We start from the raw sequence: 20,432 nt of genomic DNA, 5'->3' as shown, positions 1-20,432 counted from the left end.
ATCTTTGCCAACACTTATTTTGAAATGAAGGAAATAGGATAGGAAAAGTCATAATCTGAAGACCTTCTGCTTTAGACCACGATAATCGGTGTCCCTATTGCATTTGCTTTACGAAGTTGAGATCTCTCAATTACGTTACTCACTATTTTAAATGTTGTATTTAGCTAAATAAATTTGGTACCAAATAAGTGTATTGTATCTTTATGACACCGACAAGATACCATATTGCGTAATATACATATATTCATATTTATATCAGTGCTGATTATATTTATATTTGTGCTACTAAAGTGAAAACAGAAAATGAGGGTAAAATAAAAGATTAAGTCCGATCAGGGGCGGAACTAGGACACGAGTTATGGATTTGGCGAAATTCAATAGTTTTGGTCCAAATTTTATATTTATCTTTAAAAAAATCCATTAAATATGTACAAATTAATTTAGAATACGAGAATTTAAAAGGACTAGAATCTCGAATGCATAAGTTTCAAATCCTAAATCATAACTATCTTCATTCCCAGATAGCATCAAATACTTGTCCTTTCTTGTAAGATTAGTGCACTCAAATTCCAATGCAGCAGCTAGTTGTCTCTGTATGTAATTAGCCACCTCATAGCTAGACTTTCCACCAGCACAAGTCAAATCTTTGGGCACTTTTCCAAGGATCTCAACAGTGTAAGAAGGTCTTGGATTCATCAAAAAGAAAATAGGGTCCAAACACTTGAGTCCACTAGCAGTAGTCCCATAAAACATGCTCACATTTGTGTTCATAGCCACAGGTACACTCTCATCAGCTAATTCTGCAAACAAAGAGCTGAACCTTAAGAATATGGCTCTCTGCATGCGGTTCCTTCTGGACAAACAACTAAGTCACCTGTCAGATAATAGAAATAACAGAGAGTAAGAAAAATTACTTTAAGACGTGACGACGACTTTCCTTAAAGAGCTAGTTGTCCATGTACAAAAAAATACAGACAAGTCCATATATTAATACGTTCGAACATTACCTTCACTGAGAAATCTCTGCACGGCTTCGGCATCTTTGCTTCTTGATCTTGTCAATCTCACAGTTTTTATAGGAGCAAGAATCTCAGACATTTTGCTTAAGCTATAGGTAAATGCTGTCAAAGGCTTACCCAAATATGTACTAAGGAAAACAGGGTCCAAAAGGGTTCTATGATTGCAAACATAGAGTACTCCTTTGCCATTTTCTGATCTTGGTGGATCAGTACCCTTTAACCTTAGCTTCATACCACTTAAAGTGCCCAAGAAAATGGCTATCTTGTAAGGCAAGCATATACCACTGAAGAGTCTGAATATTGCTAATACTATTCCAATTGGAAGCCATATAAACATGGCTAATGTTGCAAGAGGTGTAGGTGGGAAAGCTAGCCTTCCATCATGAAATACTAGTGGCTTTGGATATTTCTCCCTTGCCAATACTGAACTACTTTCTTCGTCCTCCTTGTTTACCATGTACGCTTCCTGTTCAATTAAATGGCAGTTCAGTATGTAGTTTCTAAATATATAAATTTTATTTCCAAAATTTTGAAAATGCTATGTCCGAATTCACATCTAAACTAGTCAGTTTGACTCTCGTACTCAGTCCCTTTAACACTATCAACACTTAAATACTCCTTAAGAAAACCTTCCACCATAACTCTAGGCACACTTGTGAAAACCACCCTACACCCTGCTGATTTTAAAACCTCATAAACATGAGCATTAAAATTTTCAAGATAAAACTTAGGCAAAACAGCTCTGCCAACTCTGTCCATGTCCTTTAATCTCAACCCACAGAATGTAATAAAGATCATAACTCTTAACTTGAGTTCATAATCAAGAACCAATAAAAGGGGACTTGATAGAAGTAAGAAAAAGGCTCTGAAAATGCTACCACCTTCAAAAGCAACTAACATGAAATATGGAAAGAAAGATTCAGATCTAAGAAGTGTGCCCTGAATGTCACATGCAACTGTTTTTTATTTTCTTCCATGTATATTACACTCCCTTAAACTAGGGTACAAAGGAATTGGATGGGATGATCTAAAGGATGATGAGTTTTTGAAAATGAAACCACAGTTTTTAACCTTCATTGCAGCTATGTAACATAAGTTTGCCAAAAGTATGTACAGTACTACCATTGGGAAAACCATAATTTTCACTGGCAATGTCATTGAAGATGAATAATGGAAAGAGAAGAGAAAGAGAGGGAGGGAGGGAGGGAGGGAGGGAGGGAGGGAGGGAGAGAGACAAGGGCAAATTGGAAGATATGAAGAAAATAGGAAGAATTTATAGGATTGGGAACTTGACACATACATACCAGTCAACAGTTATTGGCACCAAATTAGTCAAGAATTAGGTGCGGCAACAATTGGCATTCTGTTAGCCAACTCTTCCAAAATAGATGAAAAGAATCAAGGAAGTGAATATTCTCACCCAGATTTCACTCAATAACCATAAAACTTTCAAGGTAATCCTCTGAAGCTGTAAAAAATGGCAAGTTGCCGGAAAGCCTCATTTCCCATACGTTATATTCCAAGATTGATTCTAATTCTCACCTAAAATACTAGATAGCGTGAGTCCATGCTTTACACGGGTGTGTGCGCAACATTATTGTTTGTTTGTGCTGTTTCATTTTGGTAGAGTATAAAGAATGGGGAAGTGAAACTTTACTAAAGTTAAACCTTGTTTCTGCAAAAATAATGATGGACATGTGCACTATAAAGGAAGTAATCACCTTTCCCGATATACCATCCAAGAATGTCTTAAGCAGCTGACTTAAGAGATTACATCCCTCGGTCAGTTCTCCAATCCAAACTCAAAGCTTAATGGAAGCTAAACAGCTACTTAACTCTTCTCCATAAAGGAAAACCATGGCATTCATCTCAAGGTTAGTCGTAGACTAACCAGCCTATTACAATTTAATTTGACCGTTAAATCATACAAAAAGAATTTATCAAGTAACTAAAGAAGCATTAGGAGCAGCCAATTTGTAACCTAGAAATAATAATGTTCACTGAAAAATTAACAAAATTATCAACCACGACAAACAATAAAACAATTATTTACCTCCTCTTCTGCTAAGAAAACTAAAAACCTCTTTCACGCATGGCATGACACCACCACTTTTTCTGCCAATGTGATATCAAAAGATGGAACTGGTAGTATTGCCTAGGAGTAATGGCTGCAACACAGTGACTCACGTATTATCATTTCTCAATAGTACCCCATGACATAGCGCTTATGGATAGTTTGGTGGTTCACATCAATCTCGACATAGAAATCCACTAGGAACTCCAGGTATATATACTTGTCAACGACTTCTCCTCTGTATGCTATAAATCATATTTGCAATTACCCAGAGACACACCTTCCCCATTCTTATGTTGATGGAAAGTAATAGATTGTGCTTCTTCAGTACCTTCCTTGATCTCTAAAAGATTGTTGTACTCCTACCAACAGCTTAATCCGCCAACCGTAGTTCAAGATGCCTGACCCTTACTTGGTTGGTTTTGCCGATTAAGTGATAAATAGTTTTTATTGATGTGTTATTGATTATATTTGTATATGTGTTCTTCATATTCACTGAGAGAGCTTATCATCAGGGAGAGATAAGATTACCTAAATAATTGTGTGAACACCAAATTTCCACCTCTGATGATTCAGACCTACCTACACATGTTACGGTTTCCCCAATATGAGACTACTTTGTCTTCAAAAACCTGCACGAAAGTGTAACAAATCATTAATGTATGCCATGAAAAACTTTTCACAGGCATACCCAACAACAAGAAGCATATTGTCAAGGAAAAGCCTCCGTACATAATCATAATAGTATTCTGGATAAATGCGCAACTCTCTTTGTTTGTATACTCATGAAAAGTTAGAAGTACTACAATTGAACAAACTTAATTGAAGAAGCATGAGCCAGTAATACTTCCAACAGAAAATCAAATTCTCAAATTCTCTGGGATATTGCACTTCCTAGAATTCTAGTCTTGCTGATATAGCAAGTGGATGCCGAGATTCTTAATTCTTCAAGGAATCTCTGAGCTTAAGAAACCTATATCCTTTGACAAGAAATTTCGAATTTTTCAAAGCCGAAAAGCTATCTCCTTCCGGAGATTCACTCTTCAGAAGATCTGTCACTATTATTCAGAGATATGCTAGATGATGCAAGTCTCTTCTTTGTCCCTCTTACACATTAACTAATAGTGAGTGGAAACTTTCAGAAGAGCAATTTTTTCACTCGCCTAAATTTCTCTGTATAAAATAGTAGGAACAGGAGCATATAAGCCGGCGTATTGGTATTATATACTTGATAATAGCTTAAAATCTAGTTATAGAAGACCTTTGTTTGATCAAAAAGATCTAGTAATAGAAGAACGAATAATATGCAAGAATGATAATGCCTGGTAAACTAATTTACAATCAAATTAGATTGCAGCATTCTTCGCCTTATGTTTTAGCTGAATTCCTATAGATAATAGTACCATTTTCTGTTTATCAGTGTAGTATCCTTGTCCTTCCCCTGAGTTATCTTAACTTGAAGTGAATTGTTGTAATTTTAATAGTGACCTTAAACTGTACTAAACAAAATAGAGTATTCTATGGTTGATCAACTTATGTCGAATATTCAAGGCTACCAACATCATGGTTTCTCTTATTAAAGTGGAGCTTTTGTTAATTAATGTTTTCCCTAATCATATTATCTTTAATTCCCTTTCACCGCTAGCACTTTTCCAGATATTGCATCCCCTTTTAAATTTTTATCATTGATATTTGATCTGTATTTAAGGTCCTATGGATCGCAACAAGGACATTTCTTGATCAACTCACCCTATCAAGGATTCAAGTAGAGACAGTTTGTTCCAAGTATTCTATACTAATGGATTAATTTAGGCCAGCCATGGAAGAAATAGTAAGAATTTAATATCGAAATCACTACTAATTTTATGTTTAGCTTTTGAAGTAGCACTAAAATTCAGAACAGTGGCCCTTCTCCAATATCTTTATTCCTTTACCCAATTTTACACCTTGATGGTTGACAGTGAGTCAAAAGAATTCTTTTTGGGGTCACGCATACCATCAAACATTTTGCCAGCGAAGCAATGTATTGAAGAGGTATTTAAGTTTAATTACTCAAACGAAATAGTTTTGTAGCCAACAATTAAAAATCATGCACTTAGATGTGTATCTCCAAACATGCATGAGCAAACTAGACAAAATTACGGACATGCATGTAAAAAGGAATCTACCCAGAAGAAACTACAGATACCCACCAAAAGAATATCGAACTAACGTGCACTCAGAAAATTGTGATTACCAGCAAAAGAAGTGCAATTAAACGAAAAAGGTTTGTAGAAAAACTTACCAAAACAAATAGCTCATTCATAGAACACGCGCGGAGAAAAGCAGAAGAAGTTAAGATCAAACAAAATGAATACAATTCCGATAGAGAGCTCTAGTGAGAGAGTAGTAGTGCTACTGGTTTTGTACACAAACGGGGGCTCTATATAATGGGAACAAGTAATACCCTTCATCGTACCAAAGACTTACACTTAATATAGTATGGTTTAAAAAAAAGTTCTACTCGAATGCTTGAAAGTTAAGTTCTATATTTTTGAGTGTTTGAAATTTTTTGAAACACCTGGACCAAGCTATATATAAAATATGAGAAAAATTAAATGTGTTTTGGGCTAGTTTGAAGTTAAAGTTCAGATTTGAAAAACATTATTGTGACATGTTTATATCATGTTATGTATATCGTGTATATCACTATATATCACATGCAAATTTTCGTGGATACATGATATATATATATAGTTTTTCAATTGATAATCAACTCAAATTCGCCTCAAATCGTGTCCCTTCAAAATTGATATTCAAGTTGCTTAAGGTGTTTTTCACAAAATCTCGATATTATGCAACAACAACAACAAACAGTGAAATCTCACAAATGAGGTTTAGGGAGGATAATATGCACACAAACCTTATCGATATAGAGAGGCGGTTTTTGATAGACCCTCCTGAACCACCCTCAACCTCAAAAGAACGAAAATAGGAAAACATAAACGGGAATTCATTAAATTCAAAAAAGAAAACAATTCACAATTAATACGACGAATAGGCATTTGGATAAAGCTTGTAATTTCATCGGATTAAATTTTCGAGAAAGGAACAAAAAAAGTCACACTTTCTTTTGGTGATCAGGCTGCATTTTTTTTTTTCAGTAATTCCGGAAAAGCCCACAAAAATAGAGATATTTTGAATTAAGCGATCCAAAAGCAAAAGTAAGGGAATTCAGAAAAGCAGCCGCATTTGCCCCAACGTCCTTGGCCACAAATGGCAAAAGAACAGTTCCACTCGGCCACTACCCCCTAATAATTGTTTGACTAAGAGATGTCAAAACCTTTTTGATTAAAACAACTAATGATAATGATGAGGTCAATCTCAGTTAAGTACAATAAAATTTAGATCAAATGATGGAATGAGTAAACAAGATAGATGATATAACAAATCTGTTCAAATCCAATAAATGCTCACAAATGTGAAGACTTAAATGCGTAAGTAGAGCCGACACATATATAATCGATGTAAGGGAGAATAAGTGTGGGATGATTGGGGAATCTTAGGATCTTCTCTGTTAAACAAGGCTGCTCTTTATTTCAATCTCAGATGATTCCTTTGCAAAAGTGTTCTCCCCCTTTTTCGTTACATCCCTTTCTATTTATAAGGGACAATCTCCCAAAAAACCTTAAAAAGTACAACATAGAGAATATTCGAAAAGCATATTCTTACTGTCTCCCAATAGATGTACACTGTCATGGATGTTTTGCATCGACTGATCGCCCTCAGTTGTTACCTTTGACCACGACGACCCTCAGATGGTGCATCATGATAACCTCATTCCTCGTTCTACTCGGTAATGGTCATGGTAGCTAGATTTGGGCCCATATAATTAGTCCATCCGCTTGTTAAGGTCGCAGCCCTGTGCGTCCTTGATAAGCGGATGTCACCCCCCATCTATTACCAAATTTGGTGGTTAGATCATACCGGTTTAATCGATAATCGAAAGAGCGGCGCAATCTACGGTATTCCAGATAGTGTATCACATTGGGAAATGACGTCACTCTCACGTGCGTCATTGCGCGTCTTCCCGAGGCAGAGACCAATTGGCTTGTCGCTTCGATTTTGGCGCCACTAACAGCCTTTTGCTTCGATTCTGGCGCCATCCAAACCTTATATAGATGGAGGTTTGGTTCTTTCAAGAACTTTCGAACATTTCCTTTCCAGTGTATGTGTTATCTTATTTGGCCATCTCCTTCTATATCTTTAGCTCTACTTTCGTGATCTTTATCTTCTCCTTCTCCCATTCATCGTTTTTTGTTTTATTAATATACCATCTGCCATCGAGATGCCTAGAACATATCGTTCCCTCGAAGAGGTTTCTGATGCCACCCCACTTTCTATAGCGCCTCTCCCTGGTGGTGAGGATGTGGCGGTAGAGGGAGGGGACAGCCTCTCCATCGTGGAGGAGATACTACCGAGAAACCCCAGGTCTCGGAATGATTTCCTTAAAGAGCATGTTCCCTCTCCTGCTCCGGTGATTTTTGAGACCGAGCGGGCTCACGTAGACGACCTCCGATCTACGTATAACATTCCCTCCTATGTTGAGATGGTTTTGACTGGGAGGCAGTGGCGAAGCCACATATTGATAAAGGTGGTCAACTGACCACCCTTCGCCGAAAAATTGCACCGTTTACATATGTAAAATATTACGTTTTAGAAGTATATAACACATATTAAATACCGTTTGTCAGAATGTTTTCCACTTCTTTTAAATTTGAACATCCCTGGAGAAATTTCTAGCTTCGCCACTGCTGGGGGGGACCTCGTGGAAGTCCATAGGCCGGAGTATTGTGCTTTTTACAAATATCCCCTCGTGATAGGCCATTCATTCCCTCTTCTTCCGTGAGCAGAGGAATTTTGCCGGTTCTATGAGGTCTGCCCGGCACAGCTCTCTCCGTATACATACAAGATATATTTAGTATTGACGAAGTACGTGGAGTTAGCGGGGTGCGGAGTTGACCTTCGCCACCTCTTGCATTTGTTTTCCCCTAGTTTTCACAGGGGCACTATGATTCACTTGAGACATCGTGGGACCAATGGGTTGGTGGTCGGAACAGACGATCGTGCAAGCCGTAAATTTTGGCATAAGTACTTCTTCATTACAATCGAGCATCTTGTGTCGGACCCCGCTGGGTTCCCTGAGCGGTGGAATAACAATCGTAGGTATTGTTACTCGTTACCTACTTTTGTCCTTTTCGACTTGGTATTTATTTGTAACTTTCTTTTGCAGCTACGAGGCGTACACCCCGTCCCATCGTTGATATAGAGGACTGGGTGGCCCGTTTGCTGCCTTACACGGTGGAGACTCGAGATTGGCCTTCTTTCATTAAACGCTTTGGGGCGAAGGCTCCATCCGGTAAATATTATCTTATGTTTTGACCTTTGGCTATTTGCCGTTATTTATTGATGCGGCCCCTCGTGGTGACAGGTCGTAGGGCTTCTAAGAAGAGGGCCCCAATCCCTGCATTTCGCTAGGCCATCGCATCGGCGGGAATGCAATTTACCTTGGAAGAGTTCGTTCGAGGTGGTCGTGCTTAGCCAGTACAGGTGAGAGACTCATCTTGGGATATGGTTGTAAGGGACGAGATTTCTTCTCGATCGGCCTATTATCTCATGGATGAGTCCTCTAATGGGGACGAATCTCTTTCGAGAAAAAAGAGGAGGGTAGAACTAGGGAAGGACCTTGCCATCGATGCTGGTAAGAGTTGAACTGGTGCGCCGGAGACGGCACTTGTGCCCGTTTTTATGGCAGACGCCATTTTGGCGAGGAGATCCCCTCGGATAGAAGGAGTATACCAAGGAGGGGGGTCTGCGCGTTCCACCGAGAGCGGTGCATCACCCGCCGTTGAAGGAGGGGTACACGTCGGGGGCGACAGCTCGGGTTCTAACGTCGATCCAGGAGATGTACGAGAGTTCTTGGAGCGTCACACCCGTGTACAGGTTAGAACGGAGGGTTCTGATCGGCACATAGTCGTTCCTGGAGACTACGACTTGTTGTCGAATAGCGATCAGGTGGCTTCGGTGGTTGCCCCTTTATTTGCTGCTTGTGATAATGCGACGCTTAGAGCGATGAGTGATGCAGAGTTATCATAGAGCATCTCCGGCATGGCTCTACGGGTAAATGCTTCTCTTTTCTTTTCGTCGTTAGGTCTGTTTCGTATCCTTAGCCCATTCTTTGGTTTTTGACTTTGTTTTTCATATTAGACTCTCATCATGGATATCGAGCATGAATGTCGAGAAAGGCGGAGGATGACCATCTATAGGAAAATATCCTCCAAATATCAAGAATACTACATCAAGCATCGTGTGATGGCCGATATCTTCACTCAGGATCGCGACTTTCAACTGTTCCGCAATGGGCTTAAGCAAAGAGAGGATCAACCAGGGCATAAGGTCGAAGAACTAAAAGAATGAGACGAGGACCTTATGAAGGTTATTGCCCGTTGTAGTGAACTCAAGGCGGCTCTTAAGGTCAGGGAAGATGAGCTAGAGCTGATTAGGGGAGTGATGGCTAAAAATGTTGACCTCTAAGTAAAGGTGGCTAACTTAACCTTCGAGCTTGACATGAAGGTGGTGGAGGTCGTCGACCTTAAAGGTGAGTTGAGTGTTAATGCTGACGGGTTGGCTCATGCCAAAAGGGATAGAGCAACTATCATCTCTAAGACAGCGGCTCTGGAAGACACCCTCCGTGTGTGTAGGTTGGAGCGGGATAAGGAGGTGGAGGCACCTACGCTTAAGGTAGCGAGATTTGAGGGGCGTATTCAAGATCTGGAGGCGAAATTGTCTGCGTTAAATGAACATGTGGCTGCTTTGAAAGTGGAGGACGTGCGATGACAGTCGCAGCCCTATACATCCCATGCTTCGGCCGATCCTTTCGTGCCTCAACATTTGTATGAGCTGTGGGATCATGTTGAAGCCCAGCTTGATGTGTATAAGTCTTTTTATGCTGGTGGGAGGGTGTCCAGTGTAGAACTTTGGGATGTGCGTATTAAAGCGCGTGTCGCTCGAGAGGCGTGTGGTTACGACCTTGTCACACTTGATAGAGGTGATGTCAATTTTGACGATGCGGACAAACTTGCCTTCGATTCTTGGTACTTCACTGTATTTGTTTTGCTTTGCCATTTTTTGTGGGGGCGTTCTTGAGCCTTTTGTAAAAAAAACCTTTTGTAATATAACAGCTGTAGTGGAGCAATTACTTTTTTATTGTGTACCTCTAAATTGTTTTCTTGCCGACGTCCTTTGTCGTAGTCATACTTATTTTGAGTTGTCTAAATGTTACCTATTACGCTTCGAGATGTTGCACTTATGTCGAGCTTTTTCCTTTGGTTACGGCCTTAGCCATGGGGTTTCATTTTTACTTAACGTCGAAATGTTAACCTGTTGTGGTTCGAATGGTATCGAACTCTTTCATGGCGATAGCCTTAGCCATGGGGTGTTATTTCGACTTAATGTCGAAATGTTAACCTGTTGTGGTTTGAATGGTATCAAACTCTTTCATGGCAATAGCCTTAGCCATGGGGTGTTATTTCGACTTAATGTCGAAATGTTAACTCATCATGGTTCGAGTGGTGTCGAACTCTTTCGTGCCAATGGCCTTAGCCATGGGGTGTTATTTCGACTTAATGTCAAAATGTTAACCCGTCGTGGTTCGAGTGATGTCGAACTCTTTTCTTTAATATTGGCCTTAACTATAGGGATGCTATTTCGACTGTTAACCCGTTGTGAATTGAGTGATATCGAACTCTTTTGTGGCGATGCCCTTGACCGTGGGGTGTTATTTCGACTATGTCAAAATGTTAACCCGTCGTGGCTCGAATGGTATCGCTCTTCTTATGGCGATGGCCTTGGCTATGGGGTGTTATTTCGACTTAATGTCGAAATATTAACCGGTCGTAGTTTGAGTGATGTCGAACTCTTTTCTTTAATATTGGCCTTAGCCATAGAGATGTTATTTCGACTGTGTCGAAATGTTAAACTGTTGTGGTTCGAGTGATGTCGAACTCTTTCGTGGTGATGGCTTTGGCCGTGGGGTGTTATTTCGACTATGTCGAAATGTTAACCCATCATGGCTCGGATGGTATCGCTCTTCTTATGGCGATAGCCTTGGTCGTGGGGTGTCTTGTATGCCCGTTTCATTCATACATTGGAGATACTTGTCGATTTCATAAATTCATTGGAGTAATTGCATTCAGGTGTTGGAGATACATATCTATTTTGTACATTCAACGGAGTAATATCCTTGTATCTAGTCCTTTCATTGCTCGGCCTGGAGATGCTATCGGCAGGCTGGACAATGAATTATACTTTGAACATCAAGACGTCCCCCTCGTCGCCTCGTTAAAAACCTCCCCGAGAAAACCCGATTGGGACAAAATTGGCATGAGGGAAAAAGAGTGCGACTTAGGTGATGTCATTTCTTAGAATTGGAAATATTTGAGGTGGGCGACATTCCAATTGTTTTGTAGTAGTTTTCCTTCCATTGTTTCCAACTGGAATGCTCCTTTGCTTGCTGCTGCTGTGATTTTATATGGCCCGTCCCAGTTTGTTCCCAATTTTCCTTCATTCGAGTCTTTTGCTGCCTGCGTTTTGGCCTTGAGGACATAGTCCCCAACTCTGAGTGGTCGTACTCTGGCCTTCTTGTTGTAGTACCTTTCTGCTTGTTGTTTTTGGGCTATTATTCTTATATGAGCCATATCCCTTCATTTTTCTACCTCGTCCAGGTCTTGTATTCTGGTTTCGTCATTGCTCGGTCCACTCTCATTGGAGTACCTCAGGCTGGGTTCTCCGACCTCAATGGGTATGACTGCATCGGTACCGTAAACCAGTGAATACGGTGTCTCACCTGTACTGGTTTTTGGCGTTGTGCGGTAGGCCCATAACACCTCTGGTAACAGTTGAGGACATAGCCCTTTGGTGTCCTCGAGCTTTTTCTTTAATATATTCAATATTATCTTGTTAGAGGATTCCACTTGACCATTGTCGGCATGTTGATATGGCGTGGAGAGTATCCTCTTAATATGCCATTTTTCGAAGAATTTAGTCATCTTTTTCCCGATAAACTGAGGTCCGTTGTCGCAACTAATTTCTTTGGGGATGCCGAATCGGCATATGATGTTTTTTCAAATGAACTTGATGACCTCCTATTCGCATATTTGAGCGAACGCACCTGTTTCCACCCATTTGAAAAAGTAATCAGTTAAAGCCAAAAGGAAGCGTATCTCACCTCGCCCTGCTAGGAGGGGTCCGACAATATCCATCCCCCATTTTATGAACGACCATGGAGAAGTGACGGAATGCAGGAGTTCGCCCCCCCGGTGTATCATAGGGGCGTATTTCAGGCATTGCTCACATTTCTTGACGTAATCTACGGCCTCTTTTTTCATAGTGGGCCAATAGTATCCTGTACGAATAATATATCTGACGAGGGCCTGGTTGCCTGTATGGGCGCCGCAGTGGCCCTCGTGTACCTCTTCGACCACACGCTTTGTTTGATTTGGTCCAAGGTATTTGGCCAAGGGACCGCCGAACGTTCTTTTGTAAAGGTCGTGGTTTATGAGGTTGTACCTGGCCGCTTGTATTCGAAGCTTTTTGGCTTCTTTTTTATCTTGTGGGAGTGTTCCCTCCTGCAAATATTGTTACGCCCCGCAATATTACGTTGATGTTATGCTCTGCAGTAATATATTACGATGACGCTTCACAGTATTAAGTTACGACAGTATTGCACCTAACAGTATTACATTACGGTGATGTTATGCTTCGTAGTATTAAGTTACGATAGTGTTGCACCCAACAGTATTACATTACGGTGATTTCACGTTTTGCAGTTTTAAGTTACGACGATGTTGCACCCTGAAGTATTGTACGTTAAATTTGTCGTAAGGTAATTGACATCAGTCCCAATAAAAGATTATTTGGAGATTATAAGGATTATGCTATTTCACAAGCGATTATTAGATTCATGAAGGTGAAAAGGGGAGCAAGTCAAAGAAAATGAATTTTTGTCCAAGTTTGATATATTGGGATAAAATATGGCCCGAGCTAAAATACCCGGTACTTATGGACTAGTGACATGCAAGGTACTACATACCCATGCTAGTAAGGTGTATAAGGAATGTAAAAAGTGAGTAATATTTTAAGTAAGTAATTCTCAATTTTGGGGGCAATTGATTAATTACCGGGTAACAGGACATTACCCAGTTAAATAACAAGTGGGTAAAGATTAACAATCTTCACCCACCCTTCCACGTGGAATAAAGCCACAATACCAAGGAAATGACTCTTGGTCACTTTTGCCAAATGGCTACTAACCAACATATGACTTAAATTTAGTCTTATCAAAAGAAGACTTGTGAGTATTTATCTAGGAAATTGGGTAATCAATTCTTTAAGACCAAACCACATTCTGTTTTGGTTTGAGACCAAAAATGTTAAAAAGCAGAATCATTTTCGTCCAAATTTCAATCCATAGCAAGATTTAATTAGAAAATTTTAAAGAAAGCTTTGAAGGCTTGGAAGCTAATTTTTCAATAAGGTAAACGTTGAAGCAAAAGCATTTTGATTCAAAACAAAAACTTCATCAGAAGCAATTTCATTCAAATTTCAAAGCGCAGAAGCTTAATCCGATTTTTGGGTTCTAAGTTCAATCCACGAAGTTTCCAACGGAATATTATACGGAATTTTTCCTACTCCAGGTATGTTAAGGCTATCCCTTTTTTTCTTTTGGCATGATCCATACGATACGAACGAAACATGCAAATGCAAAAATTTCATGAATGACTCTATTCATAGAAGTATTAGAGATATCTATGTTCTTGAATTTTTGTGTGTCATAATATTTTATCATCTGTTCATAGGTCTCATTGTAAGCACGTGATTTTTGCCCTATATGAGAATTACTCCCAAAAATTCAAAAATAAAATGATTTTTCTTTGGTGTGCAATTTTGTGATATTTTGAATAATTATTTGTAGTTGTCTGTGCGTGTTTATTTGCTAAATTAATAAAAAATACAAAAATATGTCGCATTTTGCATGTAGGATTTAATTCTATAATTGATAATAATTAAATTTGTTTTACAAAAATTATAAAAATTACAAAAATAGGCATCGTTTGCATTTTTAGCATTTAATGTCCAAATATACAATTTTATGCTTAATTAATACTTAATTGTGCGTTAATTGTTATTGGGAGTTAATTTGCGCTTTTATAACTTAATTTAGTTCTTAATAATAGTTTAAGTATTTTTATAATTTAGTTTTAGAAAAATAAAAGAAGAAAAGAGAGCAAAAATATAAATAAAGTCGGAATTGGGTCTTTTCTTCAATGTCAAGCCACAGGCCCAAAAAATGGCCCAATCTTCCCTACGACCCAGTCCATTTCGAACTGGGTCAACCAGGTCCATAACCCAACACCCTATTATCTTGCATTTCAAAAAATAGAACAAAGAAAAAAAAAAAGAGTAAACCCTAAAAATGCCTAAGCATCCCCCCCCCCATTTCTCCTTCTTCTTCCCCAAACTCAAAAAACACCTCCCATGGCTTCCCTTTACTTTCTTCTTCGTACACACAAACACCCTCGCGTCCAAACGACCCCCCCGTCATCCATTAAAACCACACAACCACCTTCAAGCTCGAACTCGACAACCATGGTCGCCATTGCTGCGTCTTCATCATCAACGACCAGTCCGTCGACTCCCTTTCACCATCATCGTTTCCACTGCAGAACCAGTACTCAACTTCACGTCCCAACAGTCCACCTGCTGCTCGCGCTACTGCTACTGTTTCATCTTCTTTGTTTCGTCAACTTCGAATTAGGTGGTCGAAGATCCGAGCTCCAGCCATGGATGCTGCTCGCGCTACTGCTACTGTTTCATCTTCTTTGTTTCGTCGACTTCGAATTGGGTGGTCGAAGATCCGAGCTCCAGCCATGGATGCTGTTCGCGCTACTGCTCCTGTTTCGGCGTCAAGTTGCGTCTGCTTCAGACGCTTCACGGCTCGCGCTACTGCTACTGTTTCATCCTTTTTGTTTCGTCGACTTCGAATTGAGTGGTTGAAGATCCGAGCTCCAGCCATGGATGCTGTTCGCGCTACTGTTACTGTTTTATCTTCTTTGTTTCGTCGACTCCGAATTAGGTGGTCGAGCTCCCGAGCTCCAGCCATGGACGCGGCGGTGCTTCGCTGCTGCGTATTGTCATTGACGACTCCATGAGTCATGTTTGTTGCTCACCATCGTATTCTTGTTGATGACGCAAGGCAGTCCGGTTAAAGTCTGGCAAAGTTCGAAGGTTTATCGTCGAATCGAAATCCTTCGTCGAGCTTTACATGATGAGTTGTTTGGTCGAAGTTTGTCGAAACAGTCCGTACATATTTCGTGTCGATCCGGTTAGTAGATTTTGAGTTTTATTTTTTTCGTGTTTCGTTTTGATATTTCTCGAATCTAAAATCGGTAGATATTTGATTTTTGGTTTTGTTCATGTTCATATGTTTTGTTGAATTAATTTTCAGATTTCAAATGGAAATTTAATTAGTGGTTTTTCATGTTCATTTCATGTTTGTTTTATGGTTTAGGTAAGAATTTGTTAGTTTGATTGTTTGTTAGATTCAAATTGAAATTTAATTGATTATTTCTTCAATTTGTTTCATGTTGTTATATATTTTCCAGAAATTATTAATGTTGGTTTAATCATTTAATTTGTCATGTTTGTTGTTTTAAAATAGACTCATTCATGTTCATACTTTGTTTGATTGTTCTTGAATCCGAAATTTGTATAGTTTGATTTTTTGTTTATCACTTATGATTATTTTTTTATCTGTCTCATAATCTTGTTTAAGTTTAATATAAGAATTGTTTGTTGTAATGTTGTTAGAGTTGATTTTAAGTTCAATATGATTGAATTTAGAAATCTTCATACTTTGTTTGTTGTTGGTGTTGAATCCGAAAATAGGATTGTTTGTTGCTAAAATATTGTTCAATCAAATTTTAGTTGTTCTTGGTTGTTCAATTTGTGTTCATGTGATTTGTTGTTGAAATGTTGTTAAAATCATGTTCATATGATATTGTTGTTATGATGTTCATCCGTGTTCATATTGTTATTTGAACATTGTTAGAAATTGATCATATTGTCTATATTTTGGTTAAGTTTGATTAATTGATGTGTTATAGCTGATGGGTAGTTTGGTAATTTATAGTACTTTCGGGGGTAAAATAGTAATTTGTAATAGGGTATTTGAAGCATGGGGGACAAATTGAAATGAGGTGGGTTGTGATATGATTACTTAATATAAAGGGGGGACAAGATTTAATTTAAAGGGGAATCTTGCATTATTTTATGTTAGGCATGGGGGACAAAATATAATGGGGTGGTGTGATATATTTATTTAATGTAATGGGGATGAGTGGGAAGATAATGGGTTTGGTAGAGAAAGGGATTGATTTTAATTGATTAAAGGGTGGGGATTATATATAGAGAGGTCTGAAAAAATGAGAGGGGGAAGAAATACAGACAGAAAAAAAAAAAAAGATTGAAAAAAAGCTGAACATTTATTCCGAAAAAAAAACATTGAAACTCTCAAGAAAAGAAAAACATACAAAGAAAAAAAAATTGAAAATTAGAAGAGAAAGTAGTACACACCTGATAAATATTCTGGTATACAGGTGTAGAAATTAAGGGTTGAAGATTAACTAGCCTTTCAAAAATCTGAAAATTTCCCTTGGTTTCTGTCCATTATTTTCGGCATTCCTGGATTTTATTTTGAATTTTTCAAAGCTGTCACTGGGATTTTCGTTGACTGGTTATTGCTGGTTATTGTTGCTGTTGCTGTGTTACGTATTACGTTGCTGACTTTCTTCTTCTTATATTGACAATATCAGGTACACAACTGTAATTTTGGCATTTTGTAAGCTGAAATGAAGAATGGAGTGTTAAATTTTTAATTTAGTTTAATTTAATTTTTTGTATTGTATTTAGGTTATTCATGTATTATTATTCTGTAAATCACTGTCATCGGCATAACTAGGCATATTATAGCGACATATTAAATAACGCCTTTACCAGATTATTAGGAAATATATTTAAGCCTGATTATTAATTAAAATTGTTTAAATAAAAAAAATAGAAGAAATAACGTAAAAATGGCGTTATTGAATCAGTTTGGCAAAAATTAACTAAGTTCCTTATTCATAAGGTTTTTCGTCAACGATAAGTTAATCCGAATCATGTAGTCAATTTCAGTTATAACATGAATTAGTTTGCGAACAAGTATTAGGACATGATGAATTAAAACAAAGTTAGTTAATGTTAAATTGTTTAAATTTTTAGAAATATGATTTAGTACTCAAGTTTTTATTTTTATTTCTTTCAATTTTCAGTATTTGTAAATAATTAGTTTCAATAAGCTTAAGTCTTACTAACAATTTGAATTTTAATCCAACTATGGGATAATTAGTTTTTTTTTTTTTTTTACTTTTCGATAATTCCATGTTGTATTTATGATTATAATTTTATTACTTTCTGTTAATATTTGTTTTTCTCTTCTATTTAATATGTCATTTTCAAGAATGTAGATATTGATTTTATATTTATAAAAAACTTAGTAATAATAAAAAGGTAGTCATTAAAGGATATTCTTAAAGGATTTCGCTAAAAATAAATAGATGTAAATAATACAAATTTATAGGATTCTCCAATCTCATTTATTCATTTATTATTTAAAAAAAATTACTTAGAATTTGGGATGGATTGTTTAGTGAATTTCACTTCCTTCCCCAAAGATAATGACGCGTTAGACTCTTTAGGCGCGATTTAATTAATTTTACCTTCTTAAACTCGGATGCGCATTTCATGCGACCCAAATCTAAATCCTAAAACATCAAATAAAATATGTTTCGTATTGTGGGTGCATTTCATGTGACACAATCCAAAGATATGTTTTAAGCGATGTTCACATTCCTAAAAAATAATAATTATAATAATAAAGCGGTAAAAGATAAAATTTGCACATGGTTCATAATTGTATTAAAAATCAGATAAATAAGCCGAATATAACAGTTGAGCGACCGTGCTAGAACCACGGAACTCGGGAATGCCTAACACCTTCTCCCGGGTTAACAGAATTCCTTATCCGGATTTCTGGTACGCAGACTGTAATATAGAGTCATTCTTTTCCTCGATTCGGGATTAAAATTGGTGACTTGGGACACCCTAAATCTCCCAAGTGGCGACTCTGAAATAATTAAACCAATCCCATTTCGACTGTCCTTTAATTGGAAAAAACTCCCTACGCACCTCGCGGTGCCGGAAAAAGGAGGTGTGACGCTCATAAAAATACGAAAGTTGAAAAGAGTTTACTTTATGATATTACTCAAAGGCAAAATGGTCTTATGACATTTCGAAGGATTTTATTAACGTACTTTTCATGCATTGCATTCATGTACATTGTCCCATGACCAGATATCGTTATATACACGTATATATGTATGAATATATATGTATATGGGATATGGGAAAGGTTATGGCATTATATACGCACCACCACTTGATCAGCTGGTATACGTTGATGATTTTGCCCACAGTGGCCGATATGATACGATGGGATGCCCTCAGAGGCTGATGATGTTATAAAACATGTACTTATGCATGCCATAACATTCATACATATATGCATGATGCTAAAAGTATTTCATGATTTATAGAGTTATTCAAACTTACAGGCTGAGTCAAGTACTCTATATTTCTTCCATGTCTGTTATGTACTTATTTATGTGCCTTACATACTCGGTATATTTTTTCATACTGACGTCACTTTTTGCCTGGGGATGCTGCGTTTCATGCCCGTAGGTCCTGATAGACATGTCGAGAGCCCTCCAAGTAGGCTATCAGCTTAGCGGAAGATGTTGGTGCGCTCCATTTGCTTCGGAGTTGCTTGTTTGGCTGGTATGATTTAGATGTGTATTGTTTGGTATGGTGGGACTCTGTCCCGACCTTTATGACATTTATGTACTTTTAGAGGCTTGTAGACATATGTCGTGTAGGTGAAAGATTGTAAGCCTTGTCGGCCTATGTTTTGAGTTTATAAATAATCATGTTGGCCTATTAGGCCCGTATGTCACGTGTATATGATAATGTAATAAGAAAAATACGTTACGTTGATACTCGGTTGAGTAAGGTATCGGGTGCCTATCACGGCCCATCGATTTGGGTCGTGACAAAAGTGGTATCAGAGTAGTTCTGTCCTAAGGAGTCTACAAGCCGTGTCTAGTAGAGTCTTGTTTATGGGTGTGTCGTGCACCACACTTATAAGCAGGAGGCTACAGAGTATTTAGGATTGTCTCTCTTTCTTCTTACTCTAGATCGTGTGGTAGAGCTCAATTGCAAGAATTCAAATTCCTAAACTCTATCTTATTCGTAATACAACGATACCCACATCCGGAAAGACGGTTGGAAAGAGAGATAGCTTTGGAAGAGCTGAGTCGGAGGAATTCGATTTCTGTATGATGCCTACGATAAGTAAATGTGAGGTCTTTAGCAGGTCATGGGTGTATTGAAGGGTGTAAGCTTCCTGATAAGAAGCCTTAAGGCAAGAATGCCTATCCACCTTTGTGGTGAAAGACAACGAGAGATTAAGAAGATAAATACAAGTTTCAACAAGCAAAAGAAGCAAGATGAAGAAGGGTACGAGGCGCCCAATTAATGAAGGTTAATAGCGTTTATAATTGAGGCAGAGGAACATAAGCTTTTTGAGTTATATTCAATAGTAACAGAGGTATATACAATTGGTCGCACCCATTCTAGATATGCCCTATAGGGGCTTAACGGAAGTATAAGATATGATGAATGAATTGTTTGTGCCAGTTGACATTTCCGAATGATATTGCAAATATGCTAGTAGATCTCTCTATGAGACACCCAGATGGTGCACTCTAAAATAGTACGGCTATATATGAGTACTACAAAGATAGGCACTGGAAGCCTTGAAGGGATAAATATTACCTTAGTATTCCCCCCCCCCTCCAGTAAAGAAAGAATGTTAGGCAACTAGAAGAGACAAGAGATGAAGCAAGGGGAGCCAAAAGCAAAAGAATGTTTTGTTCGAATTTTCAAAGTAAAGCAGTAGACATAGATAATTAGCGGGAGATAAGAAGAGAGTTAATGAAATACTATGAGTAAGATATGATACACGGATGACAACGGTAAGTCAAAAAAATGATGATAGTATCACACAGTTTACAGTAAGTGAAGGAAAAGACAAAAGATGACAGACCTTGAGACAATAAAAGAATATAGGTCATAAAGTCATATCC

At 38.1% G+C, this 20,432-nt stretch overlaps 1 pseudogene; it reads right to left on the bottom strand.

The window, feature by feature from the left end:
* Positions 1-381: 381 nt before the first annotated feature.
* On the bottom strand, positions 382-2,181 carry LOC104212713 (glycerol-3-phosphate acyltransferase 1-like; annotated as a pseudogene).
* Positions 2,182-20,432: the final 18,251 nt, after the last annotated feature.

This window comes from Nicotiana sylvestris, chromosome 7 (genome assembly GCF_000393655.2).
Source record: "Nicotiana sylvestris chromosome 7, ASM39365v2, whole genome shotgun sequence".
NCBI classification, from domain to species: Eukaryota; Viridiplantae; Streptophyta; class Magnoliopsida; order Solanales; family Solanaceae; genus Nicotiana; species Nicotiana sylvestris.
Note: the sequence above shows the minus strand (reverse complement) of the source record. Positions and strands in the feature narration are given on the sequence as shown.